This window comes from Dermacentor albipictus, chromosome 5 (assembly GCF_038994185.2).
Source record: "Dermacentor albipictus isolate Rhodes 1998 colony chromosome 5, USDA_Dalb.pri_finalv2, whole genome shotgun sequence".
NCBI lineage: Eukaryota > Metazoa > Arthropoda > Arachnida > Ixodida > Ixodidae > Dermacentor > Dermacentor albipictus.
In genome coordinates this window covers 66,490,550-66,511,292 of record NC_091825.1, presented here as the reverse complement: position 1 = coordinate 66,511,292, position 20,743 = coordinate 66,490,550, and the positions used below count along the sequence as shown (strand labels likewise).

The 20,743-nt window shown below is 43.2% G+C and overlaps 1 long non-coding RNA gene across 2 annotated transcripts in view; it reads right to left on the bottom strand.

Annotated features, from left to right (window-relative positions):
- The window catches only part of LOC139060475 (uncharacterized), a 136,199-nt gene that overhangs the window by 36,238 nt on the left and 79,218 nt on the right, over positions 1 to 20,743 (bottom strand). For both annotated transcript variants that reach the window (XR_011514842.1, XR_011514843.1), the window contains exon 2: positions 9,164 to 9,343. This is a non-coding gene — a long non-coding RNA (uncharacterized lncRNA). The remainder of the gene's footprint in view (positions 1 to 9,163; positions 9,344 to 20,743) is intronic.

The window sequence follows — 20,743 nt, the reverse complement described above, 5'->3', positions numbered from 1 at the left end:
ACCAGCCTAGTGTTCCCGAAACCGCGCACAGCATCAAAGTAAACGCCTAAAGTATTGCTGATAAAGACACTGCTATAGCAGCCGACAGCTTGCGAGATGTAGTGCTGCCTTTTATGACACCGAAAGAAGCGATTTTGAGAATATGAGGCACTCGGGAGAGATACCTAGAAAGAAAAATATTCCGCGAATTTTTTCATAGTTTTTCAAAGTATGATCAGACAACTCAAATTGAAAAAAAAATAACGTTGTTGTGGATAATATGCTTTTGTTATGTTTTCCACTGGAATAGTTTACAGAATCTTCAGATGCTGCAATGTCAGTGAAGGATTCGTCATAATTTCTAGCCAACCGTCACTTTCACTTTTAGCAGATCTCCTTCCGCGAATGTCCGCCTGCGGCGTGTCAATATTATACAAAAAATATTAGATGCTGACACTTAACGTGGGGCGTTGGCAAATAGTTACAGGCTTGTTAGTTAGCGATACTACGTGAAAACAGATGAAAGTATGTTGCCGCTTTGACTTGCCGCTGCTATGTTCACTGACCCCAAATGTATTTGTACACCCTGCTGAAGGCAATGAAATGGGCAAGCAACCTTTTACATTGTATACTTCCCTAGGCTACTGTCACTAGTAGAAAAAAAAATCTTCTATTTATGGTTCACCACAAGTGCTCCGACAGCAAATAGCCAGAGAGGAGAAGCACGTGCCAATACACGGACACAAGCGAACATGTTAAACTCTCCGTAACCACCACGCTGTAATTTAAATTAATTTTCCCTCAACATTCCGTTGTAACCTCTTATCTCCTGTTTAAAGCTCACGTTGCCTGATCTTTTCTGCTACTGATAGGCAGTTCGCTTTGAACGGTTTTTGCAGACAAGTGGCTATAGAATACTCCCTATATCCCTAGATATCGATGACTCATATATGCCATTACCTGAATGCGCCGTAGCTTACTGTGCGTGCAAGAAGAGGGTGTAATAGAACAACTAACACAGAGAACGTTCCGAAATATTTTTAAAGAACGCGATGTTCAGGAAAACATTTAACGTTTATGTTTTCTGATGACATTCCTGCAGCGAGGAGATTATTACTGTCTTCGGAAACGTTTTTCTACAGTGCCCAGTCACTGCAGATGAGTCGGAATGAATGAAAGGACGGAATAACGAGGCTTACTCGTCCTTCCGGGCACAAGCATATAGCTTCAGAAGCTAGTAAGTACTTCATGCATAGCAGCAGTGCATTGCTGTCATCGAATTATGATGTGTGATCCTATACATTCTCAATATTGAGCAAATGCGATAAGCAGCCATAACCTTGTTGAAACATGCCTATGATCCCATATATGACAATGCATTCCGACTTAGCCTAGTACAGCAGCTAGGGCAATACTACACTGCGGACCTCCTTTAGCAAGAATGGTTATGTAGGCAGCGTAGTATGGACGTCGGGAGCGCTATGCCCTAAAACAGAATTCATTTGAGTTTACATTGTAACGCACGCTGGGGTCAATAAACATTTTAATCATTACCTGCAATTCAAAATCACAACTTCAGTCACACATTCAGAGAAGGAACAGAGCCTTGCAGCCCTCGGGTCATCCTTTTCTAATGGGCCGTCAGAAACATCAATCACCGATGTTCGTAAAACCTCGCGCCTAACAGCAATATGAAACATTTACTCAGTTATGAACGATAACCAATCTACAATTGCAAGCTTCTCTGCCTGAGGACTAGCGCAATGTCCGAGGCTTGCAATAAATTTTGTACTCTTTCAGGCATTATGTTACCGCTTCGCCAGATGCAGCCGCTATCAAGTAACTGAAAGAATGTTGAGTATCATGCGAAGTACACGCCTAGAATACGGGCCTACATTGACGCCGAGGTTCAATTAGAGAAGATCGAAATACGTTTTTATAGTACAGATTACACAGGTTTCAAAGAGCAAGACGAAGAACTTATTGCTACCGATTTCTTCTCTAACCACGGGTTTGTAGCTGGCCTACGTAAGTGCCACTATATGCGAATGTACCCTTGAATACGTGTGATTTAATTCCAAACATTTCACACGAACATCTATGTTCGATTTCTCACAGATGTGCACGGTAGTTTTCTGATACCAGAACGAAATTATTATTTGTCGCCCGCACCCTAACGCGGTCAGTCAGATCAAATCGATTTCATGTGTACTGGCAATTCCAAGAGAGCTCGGCTATCTTCCTGCAATAACTTGGAGCCAGAAGTATTCTGGTATATGACTGCTATTTACCTTTGAAATACCAGCTCCTCACCTTTGGCTTCCTGCTTTGTACAGCGGGAAAGTATTGTAAACAAGTGTACCTAGAACGTAGTGTATAAGCAGAGAATACTTCTAAGCCAAAAAGTAGTGCTGCCTTTCGCGATGTTTTGGTTAAGTCACTCCACTGCAACCATGTCAGCACTTCATCCAGTGATTCTTAAAAGTTTTCATTGTTAATAGTGACTTCAAAGTGCTTTGTTTGGTGTCTCTTTACAAGTTGCATAGGTTACACAACGTGAGCGTTAGGAGTGGCTTCAACAGTTTTGTCGCTTTGCACGAGGCAAGGGCCATGCCGCCTGTGGAAGAGAGGCAAATGTTTTCCCAAGGGAAGTAACCGCGCCGATCGAAATGACTACTGTTGCACCTTGTCTTCTTCGGCAGGGTGAACTTTGGCGCAGACGTTGGTTTGCTTGTACACGGCTGATGACATGTCAGCAAATGCGCCGTTGCAGGAAAGCGAATTCACAGATGAGGCTAGACAATACTGCACATCGACATGGATGCACTTTATGAGAAGAGGGTCCCTGAAGTTTCCCTGCCGCCGTCATTCGGCGCGACTCCAGCTATATATCTAGCATGGCTGCTGCAGGTGATAGTTTGACCAGTTAACTCGCACGCGATGATCCGAATCATCTGGACTCTTCTTGCCGTTTACCGTGATGGCTTGTCGCGGAACGTTCACTGGTTCATGCGCACAGGGTGCCAATGTGGAGACGTAGTGGCACTGAAGTCTTGGCCGAGTGTACACACGTTGGCGGTGTGCTCATCTTCCTCTCCCTACTTGGTGCACGACATCACAAGGCGTTTCCGCCCATCTCACACAACAGCGAACCCCTTCGCCATTGACTGGCTATCGTCTAAGAATCAGAAGCAGGACAGTGCGCGAAGGTTGGCAGTCATGTTTTGGTAAATGCTTCGGCAAGGTTCCCTTGATATCGACAGTGTAGAGAAAAACAGAATTACGTCACGAGAAATAAGTGAATCTCAACATTTCTATCATCGAAGCCGCACATAAGTGGCTCTCTATAGCGGTAGCTGTTTTCTAAAAGCAAATTGAGCGCTTATGTGTGTATATATATATATATATATATATATATATATATATATATATATATATATATATATATATATTATATCGCGAATGGTACTTGAGATGGGAAGCAGTATTTGACGCAACGTTGACATCTTTTCTTTTTGGACCATTGAAGAAACACGATGGAGGAGACGACGCTGATAGTGTGATCAACGACGGAGATAAAAGCCATGCTGCCTGCGGTCCTATATTGCCTACGCATGTGTCGACCTCCTTTTTGTTCTATAATTTTTTTCTTAAACCGGTACGCCTTTTTTGTCACTTAATGTTCATCGCAGTCCCCGACAACCTAATTAATATATCTCTGCGCGCGGAGCAGCCTCTGCTAAATTGTTCAACTTACATATGAGTGCTCGAAATGCGCGGGGTGCTGGCCGACAATCGCGTCGTATTCGTTTTTTTTTCATTTCCCGCACCTTAAAGAAAGGTGGGAAGAAAATTAAACAGGGCAGTTGCAATCGATGAAATAGCCCGATGTTTTGAACAAGCGCTACAACGTTTGTATTGAAGATCGTTCGCTAGAATTACTATTTAAAATGGTAATTAAACAATTTTTGTTAATTACCCAGCTTGGCGTATTGAAAATGATATTATGACATGCTCCATATGACTCAGAACAATACTACGTCAATTCGACACGTTCAGTTCTTTAGTAGTTGGCCCAAGTTACCTGAAACACCTCGTATATGTTTAGGAAGCACTGAAGAGATGGAAAGACAAAACTTTCTTAAATGTACTAGCTGCGGTCAAAGGAGGCGCGAAGCCGGGAGACTAGACGCATTGGAGCCCCCTTCCTCTTGCGGTTGTCAGATGTCGAGTCCTGGCGGCGGCTTCCGTGAGCCGGACTGCCCAGAGTTGATCCTCCACGCAAGTGCTGAGCAGCAAAGCCTCCCACTGTTCGGCAGGGGTGATTTTAAATGTAAGGTTGGTGCTGTCTTTGTTTATGTTTAACGACATGGTCCATGACCTTTCCCACGTGTGAGGTGAAAGATATGGCGCAGAGGTTGTTGAAACGAGAAGCTTTGCCCAGTTAGGGGATCAGGACTATCATGGCGTGTTTCCTGGCTAAAAGCAAGGAGCCCGACCTGCAGACAATATTCATAAGTTGCAGCACGTTCGCTGCGGAGTCATCGTCCGCGTTTCGAATCAGCCGGTTTGTGACTAGATCACGCTCCGGTACGGAGTTCAGGCACAAGTTCCGTACCACTGCCTCCTCTTCCACTAGGGTGATAGGGGCATCCAGGAAGACGTTATCCAGACCTGTGTAGGGCATCCGCGGTCGAGTCACCTGCTCGCCGAGGTATTTGGCTGTGGGGTTTCTCAGTATCTGCTGGTCGGGGGCCTGCATTTGATGTAGGAGCGTCTGTTTATTGTGTCGCTGTGTTGTTTTGCTGATTTGTGCGTCTAGGAGGCGTGTCATAATGTTCCAGGTTTTGGGGAAAGTTTGTTGCCGTTGCATGTCATCGCATACTGTGCGCCATTGTTAGCAGCAGCGGTACTTTTCGACGTCTCCGTTAAGGATGCCGATTCGTTTCCGGAGCGTACGATTGAGTGCTTTCTCTGGTAGTGTTTCCCGAGCCCCTCCAGAGCGTCTAACATCTGTTGCAATTTACTGTCGAGCATCTGGGCAACTGCACTTCCCAACACCCATTTGGTCGCCAAATCAGAGAACTCCAGGTGGAGAAAAGTTCTGGTCCTACTACAAGGTGTCCTGTATAACCTACGCTTACTTTGTGAACATTACATCTAACAATTTAACATAATTCTCTGCTGTTCCTGGTCTCTATTTCTGAGAAATGCAGCCGTAGTCATTAGTTTCAGCAAAATTGTAACTTACCTACTCGATGGTGGATGAAACTGCGTATATATTATCCACTGTAAACATGCATGGCCTACGCGTCACTGCTATATCCAGAATTCATTGATCAAAAGCTAGGGACTTCATGAAAAAAGCAGCTAGTTTAAAACATAGAAAGTATGCTGGTCTAGGAGCCCTCAAGGCAAGAAAGACTCCTCTCTAGATGACTATTTGAGTTTTTCCGAACCCTCATCTACGAGAAGTCGCCATGCTCTAAATATCTCAGCCTTTTTCGCCCACACTGATTCCTTTAAATATTTTTTTCCATCAACAATTGTAGTCTAGAATTCATTACCGGGCCACATCTGTTCACTACCACTGAAACAATTAATGCAAGCTTGTTTATGAATGTTTGTATGACTGTTGTTGGTCCCACTCCTGCAATAGCCTCATTGAGGCTGCACTATGTATAAAAATAAAAAAATAAATAAATAAATAAATAAATAAATAAATAAATAAATAAATACATGTTTATCGTTTTCAGGAAGAGCCCTGCACATGAACATGAAACTTCTGTGATTTCTTTACTGCAGCAACACACTTCACATGCGCACAACTACCACACTTATGTCTACGTTTAGAAACAACGATATCAAACGGAAGATACATAATTGGAGCTTGGTAATTTCGGGAAATGAGATGCGGTAGGAAATTTCATCAGCTCTGTGACCGAACGTGATTTAGTGTTGACATGCTCAATGCCGCTGCAAGATGGGAGTTAGAAGGGCGCGTCTGCAGGCGGCATGCATTGTTATGGCGCGCGTGGACAAACACACCTCTGGCAAAGATTCGCACACGACGCACCCGCGCAGGCAATTAGGCACACCATTAAATAGACGCGCCAACATTGCATAGGCCAGCTCCATTCAAATCAGATGGCTGTGATGACCTCCGTACGATTACCATTCACGAACCTTTGAATAGGCAGATGGTTAGACTTGCGCCAGACTTGGGTCATGAGAGGATTCAAAAGGATGGCATTAACGCTGTTTACCATCTGTTTACTTCTTCTTTTCACTTCGCATAATTTTGTAGGTTATTTATGAGAGTGTTATGCTTCGTAGTAAGTCGTATTGTCAGAAGGAGCGGGTATTGTTTGTACAACTAATCGCACTGTCCAAGTAGATTATTGAAATGTGTAACTCACCCTTTATTTAATAAGCTTATTACAAAGCTTATTACAATTGCAAAGGTCAACCTTAAAGGCAATGTGGTCACGCCTGCTGCGCATAAATCCAAAAACTGCCTAAATATCAGTTCCAAAACAATGTCCAAAATAATTAGCCGGTGTAGTTACAATTATACCGAATTGGAAGGAGGCATTAGGGAAACTATAAAGTTGAATTACAATACATTTTAAAGCAAACGTTAACGACACATTTATGAGGGTGGGGGAGGGGTAGTGTTAGCAGGTCTGCTAAGCAGACATGCTGTTTATTATTTGAAGTTGCAATATGCGTTTGGAAAACAAATTTAAGCGCCAGCCGACGAGGACGGAAGGAAGACGTTGAGAAACAACCCAACGTGAACATTTATCAAATTTATTCCCACAATAAGCCACCTTTATACACCATACGCAGTAGCACCAAACCTGGTGAATATGTGAAATCAAACTTTCGCAGAGGCCATTTCTTTATCTGTAAAGTCTAAGGACGGAGTGCTTACACAGCTTTGACCAGTACAAGTGATAGCTTGGTCCTCCATATTTCCGTGCACTCCTTTATCTATGAGTCTGGCCACAAACAAAAGAGCAAATCCGCATTCTTTACAGTGAAGAGATAAGTGGCTGTCACGGAGATTCTTCATACTTAAACTTTGCTCTCTTAAGCACTCATTATGGCGTCATCCTGCCTGTCATGTGTACTTCGCAAGTCAAGGCGGTGGCAACTCGTTTACCGCGGCCTTTTCACAATGCACAAAAAGATTCCGATGTCTCCTTTAACATCCAACCGCAATTTTTCGGCACGGGTGAGTCAATTGATAGACTCAGCAGTTTTTTGTCGAGCTGGAAAAAACTACTCTTGAGTTCACACAAGTTCATGAAGGAGCATGAAGGTTATCCGAAGCGCGATAAGCCTGTTTTTTGAGCGTCACAAAATTTTGCCCGTTACCCTGGCATGAGTGCGTATGCAACTAAGATAACAATTGGTGAGCTTTGTGAGAACTCTATTGCGCCAAGGCATTTTATTTTCTAGTCTATTTCCCGCTTCCAGTGATCTAGCTCAATAGGCAGATGTGTGCGATATGCAACAGACGATTTTTAAAAAATGTTTTTGCCATTCAAGAAGACGCCTGCTATGCTCAGCAATATAAATTAGCTCTGTGCTGGGCATTTAGGTCTTAATACAGCATATCAAACTAATATTTCCTGTACGACTGATTTCTCGAATAAAGTAGTAAACCTATTGAAGTCCATGTGTCGAAGATGTCGACAAATCATGTAATGGCGGCTAAAACGATTGCAAGGTGAGTTACATTTGCTTTATAAATTTCTTGGATCATTCACAAAAAGGCTAAAAGAGAAGCGAAAAAGCACGTACCATTGTGCACCATCATTCTCATTTGTTCTATTCATGTACCTTGGGATGAAAACACGTTCTAACAGTTGGATATATGCGGCAGTCGGTAGTGTCATATAAGGGCAACAAATGACAAAGTGATTCAATAGCATCAAAACGAGGTCTGACGATTACGGTTCCCTTAACGCTAAATATGATCGCAGCTGTATACATGTTTGCATTTCGCGATATATTGAGGCAAACAATTTGAGACCGAAATTGCCGCACCGACTGGTAGTGCGTCTGTGTTGTTAGCGCCTTCGCAGAGTGAAGGGCAGTATGGGAACGCTGGCATGATGAGCAGTATTGGAACCAGCTGTGGAAGCAGATGACAACGAACGTGCGAGCAGTGGCACTAGCACGTTCGCGCGTTCCCGCTGAGGGATAGTGACGCTCAACTCAGGAACGGGCGCGTAAGAGCTGCGCTCTAAAATGATCACATAATACAAATGTTTGAACCGCATAATAAATTGCATAAATCAGAATGCTTAGTCGTTCAAAATTCCTCTAAGGAGTGCACGTAATGGATGTTTGTTTCAGTAGCGGCTTTTTGGCTGCAAACTACAGGAATTGTTATTATTGTATTTCAAGATAGTACTTAAGCGTATCAGACATAATTTGAAGCATCAATCTTATTTTAATGGCCACTGACCACTGAACACAAGACGTTTTGAAAACGTCTTGAACCAGCGAAAATGAACTAAAACGCCTACAACTATTTAGGACGGCTACAAGACGTCTTTTTGTTCACGTCTCGAAGGCGCTCTTCAAAAGACGGCTAGGAGACATCTTGTTAAGATGTTCCCTGTTTGTATGTTGTTAAGGCTTTTTGAAAACGTCGTCAGAAGACGGATAGAAAATACCTTGCGTATACGTCTGGAAGATGTCTGTGCTAATCTTTTTTTGATATTTCTAAAATAATACATTTTGGTGCTTTTTCTCGGCTTGCGCGGCTGTTATGTAGCATCCCAAAATAACTATACCTTGCATAAATACATGCGCTCCTTCGTATCCTGTCATAGCGGCTACACGTACATCATGTGAAAAAGCACAGATCAAGCGTAAAATTATTAGCGATAAACACGATTGACAACGCGTATGTTCATAGGCCAATATCATTGAAAACTTTAGGGAATACTAAATTTGGTTTTGAATAAATACAAGGACGTGTGTAAATGCTCGTGAAATGCGCTCACGCGGGCGCAAATAACGCACTGTGCTCAGTTCGACGCATAGCTATTGCATTGTTTCAATGTCTTTTAAAGAGAGATACCTGTAAGTGGCTGGCTTTAATGTTTGTACGTTTTCATAAGAACGTGAAATAACTCTATATTGATGCTATACAAGCATTTACCGACATTACAGCTCTTGCAACCGCGGATCCCGCCGGCGTATCCGCGGATCTGCATGTAACTAAGCACCATCTCCACTTCGTCGACGAGTACATTTCGCCGTTTCATCTAGGCGGCGGGCCCTGTTGCGTCCACCGACGCCACTGCGAGCGGACGCTAAAGGTCAGCGCTCTCGGTCGGCACTGCAAAAGATAACCAGAACAAAGTAGGGTGACCGTCCTCGCAGTGCAAGCACTTCACGCGCTAGTCCGTTCTAAGAAACTTCTACGCTGGTCCGCTGGTTACGGCGCTTTACTGCAATCTCTCTGTTCGCCACACCCCTTTCCACGGGTTCTGATCATCTAGGTTTTTTTTTCCCCCGTTCAAACATCTTTTCTATCAAAGAAATGAATAAAAATCGAAATGGCGAACTTTACTTATGGGTGTTTTGCAATATATCTTGCATTTCACAGACTGGATAAAAGTATGATTATCTCACAGCTATTTCTCTTGTGCGACATGGTAACAATTTTCAATTAACGTTTGGGTGCGTAGTATGCGGTGCTCTGAGCAAGTTTTGCGTATATATTGCTTTTGTTCTGAACTTTTGAATGCTATTTCATTCTACAAAACGTTAGATGCGGCTGCTAGAAATGAGCACACAATGAATAGTTCCGTACATCTGTAGTATACGACCGTAAGTATCTATCTGGATACTGATGAGAACAGGTTATTTCAGTGTGCCTTTTACGACGAGTTGATTATGCTATGATGAGCGTGCTCTGAGATTACGTAATTCGTTATTCCAAGGTCTAGCGTTATCTTTCAGTCCAAATTTCAAATATCGTATTCAAATTTACAGTAGGTTTTGCTACTTCATTTGCATCTCTCCGGCGCACAGATCCCGCCTTATATTTCACGTGTGTACTCTTTTCAGAAACGAAGAAAGCAAAATACTCCGTTTCACCCAATATGCTCAAAAGCACCCTGTTGGCGGCAGTGGGTGCACACTCCAGCACTCTGTTGTGGAAGTGGGCCGAACTCACACCCTAAACCCGTTTCTTGAAATCCTCGAAATCTTCGCGCATGCGGGAACGGGCAATTTTGCGAGCCGCAGGCCTCGCTCTGCTCCAACAGCACGCAAGCTGCTCCGCTGCTTCAGCGAGGACGGAACTGCGTTTTATTCGCACGTTTGCAGCAGCTGTTGCCGCACAGCGTCGTGTCCAGAACGCCAAACAAGTGCGATGTAGGCCTTACTACGCAAAGCATAGTAGCTTTAAATGCTTTATATTTTTCACTTTTCCAGTCACTCTAGATGGCGTCATATCACGCCCCAGCCTTGCATCCCCAAAGCGTGCAGAGCGTCAAAATAAACGCGTCAATTGTAGATCATAAAAACGCTCCTATCGGAGGCAACACCTTTCGAGAAGTAGCGCCTATTCTTTGTGACACCGAAGTAAGTGATTTTGATGATATACGTAGTTCGTTAAAAATTTCCGGACATCAAAATACTCCGAATTTTTTTTTCACATTTTTGAAGATAAGAATGCCACAAACGTGAACACATTACGCACGTAAAGAAATAGCGTTGTTCTCACTGCGTCTGCTCCAATCGTAATTCGGCTCCTGTGGTTTGCGTGCGTTATGATAATGTACGTTAATTGGTGATGTTAACGTTCGTCATGTTTACGCGCGCCAAGAAATAGCATTGTCGAGCCTGTTGGCATCCGTGGCTCCCGCTTTAGCGTGAATTCTCGTGATAGCTACGCAGTCACTGTCGTTCATCGCCAGTTTATCGCCAGTAAGCATTAAAATGAGCGTTCCTTTCCTCTAAACTTACCTAAAAGCTTCGATAGCACATAGCGCGTCCACATCCTGAGATTTTCCTGTGCTTCCGGTATCCGTAAGCCTAACGAGACTCATCCGCATAGCAACAGGATGGGTGCCATTGGAATGTCTTGGCTTTTATACGTTTGACACAAGGCACTAGTCGGCACCCCACTTTTCAACGTCTTCCTTATGTTTTCATTTCCGTACATTAAACTAAAAGCATTGCAGGGACGCACGCCATAACGTTCCACAATGGTGCTCGCGTTTAACGCACGTACGGCAATCAACACTATGCTAAAACTATTTAATAACTTCGCGACTCCCACAACTGTGGAGACATATACGATACCTCCTTGGGCGTAATACTTGAAGTCTTTGCGTGCAGCTCAGACGCATTTTTTTTTTATCCCAGCTGTGTTATCAGGAAAGCACATTCACCACGCGGCAGAAATTTTAGGGAGCCTACATGGATTCGATGTGCTATACTTCACATTGTATATGTTTTGTGTCTCTATTTCTAGACGGGAAGTAGAAAACATTCGACGTTTCCGAGTGTGCTTTTGTAGAAATGTCGTGAAGGCTGTCTTTCTTTTTTTATAAGTAAGAGTGGGTGAAGGTCATACAAAACCCTGGAGTCGAAAGGTACTGCACCATTGTTTATGAGATCAGAGCCATTCATTTCACGCTACATATGCAGATATGCCTGTCACGCAGAATATTTATTTATTGACGCATTTCTTTATTGACGTATTTATTGACGTAATATAATTCAGAGTTCTGTTTTGTAAATTTTTCATTCGTCCCATGTGGCACTGTTCAAAACACCTGTTACGTGACAAGATGTATCACGCAGCCTAAATGAACACGCTGCTAAGCCACTTGTTTTATGGATGTGTTCAAGTCAATTATTTGCCGATAAAGTGTTTTATGTTTTGTACTCGTTATGAATCTTTCAGCTTTTGTTGCAATAGCAATTATATGGACAGTTGACGAGTATTTCTGCCGTCGCTGTGGTGTTCCGTATAAAGTCTAAGGACGATAACATCGCCGCCGCACGCCCTATGCTGTATGTGTAAGTGAAAGCGTGCGAGGGGGAGCGGCGATTACCAGTCTTCATTCGCACGCAAGGCACCGAGGTGAAAGGTCGGAGAGGGGGAGGTTTTCTACTTTGGCGGGCGCTGCATATAGTGCGGCCGCCCGGGCCCTACCTTTAAAGAGATCTGCGATGAGTAAAAAGCCTAGGTGCACTGAGGGCTAATAGCTTTTTGTGGGCTTTTTTTCTCGCCGTTGAGTTCGCGTTGAAGCGAGAGACAGCACTAAGGTCGATTCGCTCGCTGCTGCTGCCATTCTTTTCCCTCCACCGTTCTCACACGGAGTGTGCGTGGTCATCGAATAGCATGTGTTCCTGTTTGATTGTGGGCGCGTGACACCGTGCTTGTTAATTTTGTTCGAAAGCGAATGTTTGCAAGTTTACACGACCGATAACACTGCTATCACTACTTCGTATAACTGTCTACTAATTTGCTATCGCAATCGATGCTTCGCTTTTCGGGTGGAACTTGGACTTTTTCGAAGGAGCGTTTACTTTCCTTGCTAGCATTGTTATGGAGAATGTCCATGCTTTTATTTCTTCCATCCCGGATGGCTTGGAATGATTGGTTCTAAATGAAGAGGAGAGTTTCACTTACAATTTATCATTGTTCACTTGGGTACCGTAACGACAAACTTTTCTTCCGCTGAAAGCAAACAACTTCCGTCGGTCGAACATCCTGTTGGCTGTCATCGAGCGGCGTAATCACAGTTGCCGACAAATCCCACGATTCTCGATGCTGATCTTGTCACATCGATTGCGTGATATGAAGAGTCGACTGCTTCAGGGGCCCCATCAATATGGCGGCGAGGGGGCTTAATCCCAACGCAAGCTATGCTCGGCGCTTCTTTGACACTTGACAGCTTCTTTCGACGGACCTGCTAAACGCCATCAGTGGATTGAAGTACTTCTTATGCTTGTTTGTTCAGTGTCATTAACCTAATGACTATTCAACACGACCACATAGAGTTTACAAGTGTGATTCACAAGATTTGTTTACTTTATTTTCGCTTGCTGTTGAAGTTTCAAGTTTCTGAAGCGTAGACTCACCTTGCGCACTTCTTAGTATACTGAGAAGCTGAGGTATACTGATGAATTACTGGAATGATATGCGGTGCTTGTTATTGGATCGAGGTTTTGACAGACATGCAGTGGTGGGGATTCAACCTGTGGCTGTGCCTAAACATTAACCCTTGTTTTTCTGCAGAACGGTACTGCTAGGACTGCCTAGCTGGAGCCAGTTGCCATCGCACTGTGCATGTGCGCATATCGGCAAGACAAAACAACGTCACCGGAAAGGGAAACTACCGCGATCAGATTCCACTCTATGTTGTGTCGTCTGTCTACCCACGCACCTAATATCAGAATATTAAAACGCGGGTTACCAGCGATAAGAACAAAATTAGGTTCCAGTCTATGATTTCAGAAATTCAGTAGACCGATGTCTACTAAAAATCCCATTCTAGCGCTTACGAAGCTATTCTAACAAAAAGTCAGCGCAACTATAAGAGTTTTTTTATCGCATTTACCTATCAAAACATAACAAAAAAAGCTACAAAACTTTTGGCAAAAATTGTGTTGTGCTAACGTTCCAATTCCTCTTGCTTAATCGCGATGTTCCAGTGTTAAAATAATTTACAATGTAAAAAATAAACAGATCACTGACCTACCGACCATGGTTGCTCAGCGGCTATGCTGTTGGGCTACTGAGCACAAGGTCGCGGGATCGAATCCCTGCCACGGCGGCCGCATTTCGATGGGGCCGAAATGCGAAAACTCCCGTGTGCTTAGATTTAGGTGCACCTTAAAGAGCCCCAGGTGGTGTAAATTTCCGGAGTCCTTCACTACGGCGTGCCTCATAATCAGAAAGTGGTTTTTGACGTAAAACTCATAATTTATTTTTTTTAGTCATTGACCTTAGAACTGGCAAAAGTGACTTTTTTCCCACATATATAAAGCTTCTGTACACAATACGAGTGAATTCTGGAAGACGTTTCGTGAATTAACAAACACTCACATGAGTGAAGTGCCTTTTGAGCTTGTTTTACGCAGTACGCAATAATGAGTATACCGACTGGCTGATATGCCTAATGATCATTTTCTAACTTCCAGTCCAGTAACCCCTGCGTGTCCTTTAAAGTCCGAATATGGGTGTCAAGGTTATACAACCTATACTATGTGTCAATCTTTATTTATCTATGGTACGCCAGATGAAATGAGTTCCATTATTAACTTCTGATAAGCAGGTCAGAACCTTATGAAAACCGTATTTAGGCCTGGCGAATCAAAGCGGTTTCCTATGACTAATAACCCATCAGAAGCTCCCATATATATATATATATATATATATATATATATATATATATATATATATATATATATATATATATATATATATTCAAGGAGACAGAGAGCGTCCATGAGGTTATTAGCTCAATAGCTCTCTTTCCTCTGATGAAAGGCTCAATAATTTGGTTGCTCGCGGTATTTGCACAAAAATTGCTGCAAAATATCAGCCGTAAAAAATGTACCCCTAAAAGATAAGCTATAGCTACTATGAGAGCATATAATAGGATGTGTATTCTTATTCACCTGAAATATACCTTATACAGAACACAAACCAACACACTCATATATATATATATATATATATATATATATATATACATATATATATATATATATATATATATATATATATATATATATATATATATATATATATATACATATATATATATATATATATATATATATATGCACCTACTGAACACAACGAAGAATATACTAACCATTTATAAATATAAATACAGCATATGATTTGCATCACACCTCTATAGTACTGAAAGGTCGCGGACTACTTATGGCAATTTGGAAATGGAACCTGACATTATGTCGCCCTGCGACACTTTATCGCATATTTTAAACACTGCGTTATATTATCCATTATAGGTGGTTCAAGCATGATCTGTGTTCCTTATCTCAACATACAGTGTCTTCGAGTGGAAATAACTAAATAAATAAAAATGAGTCTGTTTCATCGGTAATTACCTGTATTTAAATATTGTTTGTCGTGTACTTTCTCAATTGTCTATAGAGTTTTCGTAGAACAAGCTTGTTTGTCACCTGTTTTGCATGCAATGCTTTATTTTCCCGCATTGATTTACTTCACATAAAACCATGTACGTATTTCTTGGTACATTGCTGACTACTGACAACAGCGCATATATGTGCACTTGCTGTCATGTGTTCATGTGACTGATACATGACTGATGTGCATGTGAATTTATAGGTATTTAGTGTGTCTTGCGAGTCACTGTTGCTGCTCCGCCCTGAGAGACCATGACAGAGTCAGGAGGCTACCTTCGTTCGCTCGTAGATATTATGAAATATTGCCTGAAAAAGTAAAAATTTGACCGTCGCTTTAGTGTACGCTAAATAGGATAAAGGCGAAAACATGCCCGCTCACGAGATATTCATTACATTACTTGATATTTTCATTCTAATGCGTTGTTAGTTCATATCACTTCTTTTCTCCCACCAAAGGTCGTGGGTACGAGTACCCTGATTGCCTATATCCTAAGTAAATGTGTTCCAAATAACTTCGTCTTAATTAATGACAAAAGCAGTGCGTTCGACTCTCAAACTCTACAGTATCAATGGGAATCCAAATTACAGATATGGCCGGTTACTCCATACGTGCAAGTGGGTTTGACTCCCACCAAAGGTAATGGGTTCGAGTGCCGTAATTAACTCTATGTTACTTAACCGTTCATTAATTAACACCACAGGTCTTGCTGACGTTCCTTCTTCGCCTCGACATCGCTCCTTTTTATACAGAAATTGACTGCCTATATACGCCTTAATGTGACTTGATATAGGCGAAAGCTGTACAAATCTGGGAATGCCAATTGCAAATTTTCAATTTAGGTCACATTCTCGCGAAAAAAGAATAGGCCTCGCGACAGCACTATAGCGCAACGAACCTAAACAGCTTAATCACACCCGCCGTGGTTGCTCAGTGGCTATGGTGTTGGGCTGCTGAGCACGAGGTCGCGGGGTCGAATCCCGGCCACGGCGGCCGCATCTCGATGGGGGCGAAATGCGAAAACACCCGTGTACTTAGATTTAGGTGCACGTTAAAGATCCCCAGGTAGTCTAAATTTCCGGAGTCCTACACTACGGCGTGCCTCATAATCAGAAAGTGATTTTGGTACGTAAAGCCCCATAATTTAATTCTTTAGCTTAATCACCACTACTGATGAAACAACACAGTCTAGCCTACGTCCCCTTCTTATTCAACCGCTACAACATAAAATATTGTAATACTTACAATAGGTGCTATTCCATCATAGAAACATATTATTAGCAACGTATGCAGGAATAAATAGCATAGAAAAAAGCTCTCAATGGCGTGGCTGCACCATGGACTCAGTGCGACGGCTTAATATAGCCGCTCAGGCACGGAGCAGCGCTCTGCTCCTTAGCTTGACATCATGGGTTGCTCCTCCTCTTTGCGATTGCCACTGAATTTAAAATCACGATTGAACTGTGATTAAGATCCGTAAGTTGACTAAATAATCCGGAACACAACCGAAAGCCGTCATTCCTATCTCACTGTGCGGCCACCTGACGTTCAACAGCGCCATTTGCATGACCCATATAACGCAAGATCCCCACGAGCGCTCAATGCAGCAATCTTGAGAACAATTTGGGCACCAATGTTTACATGTGCTTCCAACCTGCAAAAAAGGTGAGGCGTGAAGAGAGGACACACGAGAAGAGAAGTGGACAACACGTGTTGTCCACTTCTCTTGTCTTGTGCCCTGTCTACACGCCTCATCTTTTTTGCCTAATGAATCCTTAACAACTAGCTAAGCTTTCTGTCGTTCTCAAGCTGCGGCAGGAATTAGGGAATGTCTACTAAAAGTATAAGCCCTTTGAAAAATATCTTGAAGCGCAATATTGCTTTGTGCACATACTGCTAAGTTATTCACTTCCTTTTATTCCGAGACTAATATACGTCTTGACAAGAGCACACAGATGTTTATTGGTAATTACCCGTCGACTAAGTAATAAGAGACGCTAATAAAGAAAGCACCAGAAGATTGGCTATACCCAGGGAGTTTCTGTTTGTATTAGCGATTGTAATCGAACAAGGGCCAGGGAATCTACTTGCAATTAAGGTCATCTTACGGAAAGAGATTGGAACGTATACAATGGTCTTTACCAGAGTTGGTCCTTAGAAAAGAACACTGCAAACTATTACAGCCAGGACCACATTCGTTCCGCTTTTGGCAGTCGGTGGCGTGGTGCACTGTTTCACAGATGAGCGCGCACAAATATGCAGGTAAGCACAGTGTCTTACGCCCTACTTAGCACGCGACACTAGTTTACAATCCTAAGTTTGTTCCACATAACCTCCACCATGTTGGTAAAACCGTAGAATAGGTTCCACCCATTACACATGTTCCGCTTGATGAAGAATTGTGATGAACTTTTGTAAATATGTGGTCAGCAGGCGCTCTTCTGCTCTCGATACGTAAATTTCCCCAAGTAATTTTTTATATATACACATAGGACGGGCTTTGTCTTCGGTCAACTTATTTAATACTTCATGTAAAATGTGTTCTGGCTTCTTTCATCATCTTAAAACAGTAAATGGGTATCATTTTGATTGGTGAGTTCACACATGGCAGTATGTAACCAGGTTCTTACAAAAACGATGTAGGTACACAAAGCATAAGCTTGAAAATGATCATAAGCTGATTTTTTTAATACTGTACCGCCGCTTTCTGAAACAAGCAAGATGTCTTTCCTCTATTTTCGCTGCTTTTAGTCGAGCGTACGGAGGAACCGCTTTAGTCACTGCAGATATATTTTCGCACCGAAGCACACACAAATGTTGTGTTCTTTTTTAAATAGCATAAGCCAACTCTCTTGAATTCTCTCCGCACACATTGCGAATATGGAGCCTGAAGCAGCCGCAACTACTTATTTAGGACCTACTTACTGCGTATGAGTTTCTCGTTGTAGCAAGGCTGCATTCGTTGTCTGAGTGCTCGTTCTGTAAGCGTGAAAGGCCTGGTGTTTCTTAAGGTCCAAGTTTCATATAAATCTCATATTTTTAACTAACTTTATTGCGCCTACGAGTCAGCAATGGCTTGACTTTGAGGATTGCGAATGCTCAGTGCAATTTCCTCTTTTTCTCAAAGACGCAATGAGAGACGAGCACCAGCCGGACGACAATGGCAAGCTGAACGACCAGAATTTCAGTAGCAATAACCGAACGATTTTTTTTTTGTGTGTGTGTGCGTGTGCTTCCATGTTTTCCACACAAAGAGACATTCCCGGCCGAGCAAGTGGCCATTGCACTCGCCATGCAAGACGGTCGGAGAGACAGGGTGTATAGCGATTCGAAAGCCGCCATCAGGGCATTCCAGAAAGGCCGGGTAGCCCGGGAGGTAGTTCAAATTCTGAAAGGCGCCAAACACGGCAACACCTCCATGCACTCGATCCTATGGTTCCCTGCACACGTCGGGGCGATTGAGGGGGTTCCTCTGAACCTCAACGAGTCTGCCCACGAGGCTGCGCGTGGCTTTACCGACCGCGCTTCCCTCGGGTCGGGCGACTCTCTCCCCGGACACCGAGACGCTCCTCTCACACACAATGAAATAACTAAATTCTTCTACTTAGAGAGAAGGGTTTTCCCCCCGCCTCACTCCAAGTTAAGCAGCCGCAGGCGGTCACACTAAGACTTCTACAAACGAACTCGTACCCAAATCCGGCGTCCCTTAATAGCATATATCCAGAGATTTATACGAATTGTTCTTGCGTGGCCTGTGGTGAGGTAGCTACGTTGCCTCATATGCTCTGGGAGTGCGGGTCGCTGGGCCCGAAGTTCTCCAAGGAAGAGTGGGACGCCCTCCTGCGAAGTCCCGTCTTTGAGGATCAAATCCTGGCCGTCCAGCGCGCCCGCGATCGGGCCGGCAGACTAGATCTGTCAGTCCCGTCGTGGGATTAGCCAGGTGCGCGTTTTATCGCGCTTTGCTGGACCAAATAAAAGTTTATTCACTCACTCACTCATTTCAGCGTCCATTATGGTTGATGCCCTGTGTCATCTTCGCTTCTGTCGAATGCGTAAACCGGACAGGCCATCTTAGAGATATGCCATCAAAGAGCGTGTGCCATTTGAGGTCCACATCTCTTTTCTTCCTGCACAGGCTCCTGAATTACGTATTCCGTTACATTGCTTTCAGCAAATAGTTTGCCGGCGGAGTGCATATGTTTGCACGTTATGCCCACTTTATAGAGTTCTGTACTACACGGTTTGTGGGTTCCTGATGCAGATGTGCTATGGAGGCGTTGCATTTTTAAAGCCCAACGCAATGCATGCTCTTTCCTGTAACATTCTTGTACTATCGTGTTACCACCATTCATCAGGGATTTTTCATATTTCATGAATATAGAACATGCTCGGCAAATGTCCTATAACCGGTAATAAGCCCCAACCTTGCTCCCCAATGGTTAAACAGTAGCAAGCAGGCAACTAAAAAAATATTTATTGTTATAGCCAGCATTACCACTCGAATAATATCTACATATACAAAACTACGACAAAAGTCTTCTGAAATCGTTACATAAATGATGCACAAATATTCATAACGAAATGAGGGTACCATAGCAGTATGAAATTCCTCTGCGCCAGTCATAGCCTCAAGTATGTGTCAAGACTGATATAAAGCGCCTCCATTATCAACACGCCTTTTGATGTTTCCGCCAGCGCTGTCCTCAGAGGTTTACACTTTGTCCTTGCGTCATTTCCTATCGTACAGTCAACTATATGCAGCCTGTGAAAAAAATAATTGCACGTATTGAATTGCTCTTCCGGCTGCACTATTTAGGTTTCCGTAACTATTTACCATGGCATACACGGTAAATAATGTATACACGAAGACACACGAAGCAAATATTTCACACGTGTATTATGTGTTTTTCTAGATCAACACAACGAGACATGCAAGATGCGAAAAGTTAGCCAATACAAATGCTCAAGAGTGTGTGCGTGTGCGTGCGTACGTGCGTGTGTGTGTGTGTGTGTGTGTGTGTGTGTGTGTGTGTGTGTGTGTGTGTGTGTGTGTGTGCGTACGTATGTACGTACGTACTTACGCTCTCCGGCGAAAAGTCTTAAATCATTTTCTCTTATACTGCATCCGTAGGATTCGCTCGAGGATGCATGAGTAAACTGAAGTGCTCGCCTGAGTAAACATCAGGTCCTCCTGTTGCTCATTTAAGCTGGTAAACGATCACTGCCTCTATCACGTGGTATATTTACTCGCTCTCGCATGCAATAAGAGGCCAACGCGCGCAAAGGAAATGAAAACGCGGCGATCTACAAACGTACGCACACGAACGACGTACACTCATACCCTCACCCGCTAGTGCACTGAAAAAATTCAAAGAACGATAAGCATTAGGGCGCACATGTTCGTAAGATTAGCGACAATTACTGGCGTTACGACACGCACTGCTGCAAGCGAGTGAAGCAGATAGCTGATTGAATCCTCCCTCTGAGAGCCGTAGCAAGGGTGGCAACACAGACGAAGTCAGAAATGCTGCTTACGGGGCACTTGTGCTCAGCAACACATTGTCACTTTACCAGAAAGAGATAGAATTCTAATTA